Genomic DNA, 6,000 nt, shown 5'->3' with positions numbered 1-6,000 from the left:
CAAAAATGTGGCTGACAAGAGAAGTCAAAGAAAGCATAAAAGGAAAAGAGGGTATATAATATAGCAAAAGTTAATGGAATGTTCTAGGAAGCCTTTACAAACCAACAGAAGGAAGCTACAAAAGCTATAAGCAGAGAAAAGATTTAATAATAATAATATAAATAATATAAAGTAATAATATAATAATATAAAGGAGGATACCAAAGGTTTCATCAGATATAGCAAGAGAAAAAGAGAGGCAAGAGTGGACCACTAGAAAATGACTCTGGAGATGTAGAAATGGGAGTCAAAGTCATGGCAGTCGAACTTAATAAGCATTTTGAGTCAATCACCACTAGGGAAGATGCAAACAGAGTGCCAGAAATGTAAGGGTGTGAAGGGGGAAGAAGAGAGTGTAGTTGAAGGAGAAAGTGCTTAGGAAACTGAAAGATCTGAAGGTAGACAAGTCATCTGGACCAGATGGACTATATGCCAGGGTTCTAAAAGAGGTAGCCAAAGAGATGGTAGAGGCAGTAGTAATGATCTTTCAAGAATCACCAGATTCTAGAATGGTTCCAGAGGAATGGAAAATTATAAATGCCACTCCACTCCTTAGGAAGGGAGAGATACAATAGAAAGGAAATTATAGGCTGGTTGGCCTGGCTTCAATGGTGGCAAGAGGCACATGATAAAATAGGCTAAAATCAGCATGGTTTCCTTAGGGAGAAATCTTGCCTGACAAAATCAGTTGGAATTCTTCAAGGAAATGACAAGCAGGATGGACAAAGGAGAGTCAGTTGATGTTGTTTACTTGGATTTTCAGAAGGCCTTTGACAAGGTGTTGTACATGAGGCTGCTTAGCAAGATGAGAGCCACGGTATTACAGGAAAGATTCTAGCTGATAGAGAAGATTGGCTGATTGGCAGGAAGCAAAGTATGGGAATAAAGGGAGCCTTTTCTTGTTGGCTGCAGGTAACGAGGGGTCAGTGTTGGGGCCGCTTCTTTTCACTTTAAATGTCAAACATTTGGATGAAGGAATTGATCGCTTTGTGGCCAAGTTTGCTGTATAACTCATCTCCTTCTACCTTAGGCCACGACCTTATCAATCACCCCTGCTGTGGACACTTTCTGGAAGTCCAAGATCCATATGCTCCATGACCGCTGGATTAAGTGTGTAAATGTAGGAGGGGACTAGGTTGAAAAATAAATGCGCTAACTTTTCTAAAATTGGCTCCTTCTACCTTAGGCCACAAACTTATCAATCACCCCTCGTTGATTTAAAATGGCTGTTCCATGCAGCAGTAAAGGGCTTTGCAGGATTTGTGGGCAATTGTTTCAGGCCAACAGTGGTGCAGCTAATAGAGTCACTGCTACACAGCAGCAGAAACCTGAGCTCTGCCTGATCCCCAGTGCTCTCTGTGTGGAGTTTGTGCGTTCTCTCTGTAACCACATTCCCTCGACTCATCCCACATCCTCAGGACATACAGGTTGGTAGGTTACTTGGCAGTATAAATTGCCTCTTGTGTGTAGGTGAGTGATAGATTCTAGGTAGGTTGGGTTGATGGAAATGAGGGGAAAGTAAAATGGGATTAGATGTAAATGGCTTCTGCTACAATTCTAATTCTGACAGGCTATATCATTGTCTGGCATGTGGGTGGCAGTTACTACACAGGATCAAAAGAAGATACAGAAAGTTATAAGATTAGTTATTTCCATCTTGGGTACTAACTTTCATAGTATTCCAGACATCTTCAAGGAGCCATGCCTCAGAGAGGTGGCGTCTATTATTAAGAACCCCCACCACCCAGGATGTGCCCTCTTCTTGTTGTCACTGTCTGGAAGGAGGTACAGAAGCCTGAAGGCGCACACTCTGTGATCCAGGAACAGCTTCTTCTCCCCTGCCATAGATTCCTCAATGGACTTTGAACTCATGAACACTAGATCCTTTTTCACTACCTCATGTTATTTTATTTATTCTGTTCTTTGCACTATTTTTTAATTTAGCTTTTTAACATACATATTTGTACTTACTGTTATTGATTTACTGTGTTTATTTATTTGTTTTTCGATATTATCATGTATTTCCTTGTACTGCTGCCACTAAGTTAACAAACTTCATGATATATACTGGAGATATTAAACCCAATTCTAATCCTGGGTGTTAGATGGTTAGTATTGACGCCGTGGGCTGAAAGGCCTGTTTCCACGTGACATAATCCCATGACTCTACAGCACTCAAGCAATGGTATCAGAAAGCTGAATGTCTGAGAGATCTGCTGATTGTGGAAGAAGAGGAGAAAGGGTCAATGACTGGCCTAGATTCACCAACTACATTTTCATGTTGGGGGAAAGAAGGGTCTGGTGGAGTACGATGTGTGGACAGAGGCTTGGTGTCTATTATCTGGTGAGTCGTGTTGGAGTGAAAGAAGCATTTGGGGAAACAACTGTACATTGAGGATGGATGAGTATCGGAAAGATGTCCAGGGTTGAGGTTAGTGAATGGGTAGCTTGCTGTATGATAAAATGATAAGAGATTATGACAGCATTCCCATACTTTTCCTGTTGTAGTTCATCAGGAAGTTACCTCCACTCTTATTTGGTGGTTTCTGAGGTGGCCACTGTTATGGGTGAAACTGAAGATGCTGGGCAATGTGTGTGAGATGATGGGCTCTTTTCACATTTTGAGTAGGTTTCTGCATAGCCTTGACAAAGACACTCAATGTTCTCAGTACAAAAATATTCTCATTTTTTTAAGAATCCTGAGTAGGTATTACACAAATTATTAGATGTGTTTCATTTTATCAAGGAGGCTTTGTGAAAAACCTTGGCGGGTTTTCTCAGTGCTATTGCCAACTCTTGACATGCATGAACTTGGAGTAGTGGACTGGTTTCAGGAGTCTAGCTTTTGGCTTGCCATTCAGAGCTGGCTCAGGGCCAAGCTGCTGGGGATACTGACAAGAGAAACTGTAGCTTATCTTGCTCATGGATAGAGAATCCAGCAACATTAATGCTGGCGGCATCACTCTGGTGTTCGTTTGTCCCGCCATTGGTAGCTCATGCTTCAGGAATCTACAGGAGGGCAGGGATCAGTTCTGCTTCTTAGAACAGGATCTGTAGGGATAGAAGCCCTGATGTCCATGCATGTTTTGGCAAAACAGCCAACGGCAGGTGCACTGGAGGTCATGCTGTAGGAGTTAGAAATGAACTCCACTGCATCTGCCTTTGGCTGTCTTGCAAAAAAAATGCATGAACATCAGGGCCTTGGCAAAAGATCAACCTCATAAACTTCTCTTTCATATATGGGAGGAGGAGCGTATATCAGAGCATTTCACAAACACAGTAATCATGCCAAATGCAGTCATTGTAACTACTGCATGGCTTCCCTGCAATTTGCCTCGGAAATACATCACTTGGGCTCTTCTCAATTTTCTCCTTCCAGTGACCTCCAGAATCACAATATGGACTCTGTCTTTCAAAAGGCACAAAGGACATGATCCATAGAAAATGCAAAGCACCTTACCAATCAACACACAGGGTCATTTTCATCCTTACACCAGCCTTTGATTTGGTTATCTGAGATCAATTGTGAAGGGACCTTCCCAAATTTGTTTGGGCTCAGAAATTCATCTCCTGTCTATGCCTGATAGCATGCAAGTCATGATTCTAGTCAATGGCTCCACTACAGGCCCAATCCCAATTAATTCCATGACAAAGTGCTCCAATGGCTTTCTCAATCGTTCTTGCCATGTCACTGCACATCTTTGCCAACAAACTCCATCCACAGGACAAATTGAAAACTGTCCAACTTCCATCTCAACATATTGGGTCAAGACTCCCCCATCTGAAACATCAACTGTTCCCTTCAGTGCACAAATGCGGCTTGACCCATTAAATTCTCCTAGCATATCGCTTGTTGCTCCAAATTCCAGCATTGGCAGTCTCTTACATCACCTCCACTCCTGACCCAAAGTCACTATGCTGTATTACGCATATACTCATGTTCAGAACAAGAGCCCCAAGTCATTGCTGCTCATCTAGCGAAGCATATGATTCCTGCATTTTGACAGTAGCCATACCGTATTCCGAAAGTACTTCCAACACCAAAGAGCCGGAGAAACTCCAAAGGTCAGGCAGCATCAACAGAGGGAAATGGGCAGTTGGTGATTCAGAATGAGACTCATCAATTGGATATCAACTGCCCGTTTCCCTCCATAGATGCTGCCTGACTTGCAGAGCTTCTCCAGCCTTGGTGCATTGCTCCAGATTTTGGCACCAGTAGCCTCCTGTTTCTTCAAAAGTACCTTGTCAGTTGAAGGCATAAGATTAAGCGGTGAAATTAGTTTGAGAACTAATTGGCCAGAAGCCCTGGCAATTTCGTGCACTCTCATGAAAATAAACCATCAAATACCATCTCCAGTTTCAAGTCAAAATTCAGAGTTAAAAAGAGATGTATTGACAAATCCACTACTTTTTCTGTCTCTTCAATGCTCTGCAAGTATTTCAAACTGCTATCCCCAGAAGGTTAATCTTTGATTGCCTCAAGACTCCAGGACTATTCTGCTGATCCATTCAAATGAAGGGGTGGCTAATTTTTAATCCATCTTTTACTACACCCTCCTCTGTGTCCAGGTACACAAGCAACTTGTGTCCTTGTAACTGCAGTTGTGCAGTTAGGGAGGAGGGGCAGGCATTGCAGACTACTTAAACAATGTCTGTTCTCATGGAAGATTTTTAAAACCTGGCCTTAGTTCCCTGCAGGAAACAGGTGCCTTTTCCCCTGTCCTGACATTCAGTGGGGTAATTTGCCTCTCTCAGCCTTGTTAAATGAACCTCACAACTGCAGTGTTTTGCTTTAGGCTCCATGCAATTAATAGCTTACTTGAGTCAAATAGCCACTTTCTTCTGGGTCAATTGAATAACCTCTCCTCCCTGAAGATAAATACATGAAATGATTAGTGTTATCAGAAAATGGTATAAAGCTAACAGGTTCTGATAGAGTCACTAACTGCTACTTCATATTTCTGCAGTCACCTATCAATGAATACACATTGATATGTCACGTAAGTGCAAGCACAACATTTCAGAAGCAACATAATTTTTTTAAAAATCAGAAGTGGTCAAAGAGGGCATACGATCTGGGCTATTTTATTAGCCCATTGTTTTAATAAGAATCTAGGATATTTACAATTTTATATCTTTTTCTTTTATTTTTTCATTGTAGGAAGTTGTTCCTCCCATTGAGTCTCATAGATCCATCTAATCTACTCACTTCCTCCTTTATTACCCTGTAACCTCATCCCACATTCCGAGCAATTTCCACTCCCTACCCCACCCCCCACTCATTCCCCTGTCACCCAACTACACAAAGAGTCGTTTATAACAGAGTTTTGGAAATGGGAGGAAAGCAGTGCAAGCAGAGGAACCTGTACACTCACAGGGAGGACCCACAAACTCCACACAGGTAAGTAGAGATTCGGATCAAACCCAGGTCACCAGAGTCGTGAGGGAGCAGAGATACTTGCCTTGCAAAACTATGGCAGATTGACTGTAAATGGAGGACAGCACAAGCCTCCAATATGAAAAGCAACCCTCTGCCAACACCCTCTGCCTCCTTCCACTTGCTGCCTCAGTTTGGACTCCATGCACAGTATTCTAACTTGCTAAACCAGTATTGTGAGACTTTGTCAAAAGCCCTTCTAAAGTCTACATGGTCTTAAGAACTTGGCGGAACAAAGAAGACCTGGCGTGCAAGCACGTAGTTTCCTGAAAGTGGTGACGTAGGTTGACAAGGTGATGAAGAAGGCTTACCTTCATCAGGTGGGCATTCTGTGCAGCCCTACAAGACGTTGGTAAGACCACCTCTGGAATATTGTGTGCAATTCTCGTCACCAGGCTGTAGAAAGGATGAGATTAAGCAAGAGAGGGTGCAGAAGAGATTCACATGGATGTTGCTAGGACTGAAGGTGTTGATTTACAAAGAGATACAAGGGAAGTTGGAGCTGTTTCCTCTGAAACAGAGGA

This window comes from Hypanus sabinus, chromosome 13, assembly GCF_030144855.1.
Source record: "Hypanus sabinus isolate sHypSab1 chromosome 13, sHypSab1.hap1, whole genome shotgun sequence".
Lineage (NCBI taxonomy): Eukaryota > Metazoa > Chordata > Chondrichthyes > Myliobatiformes > Dasyatidae > Hypanus > Hypanus sabinus.
This window is presented reverse-complemented; position numbering follows the sequence as displayed.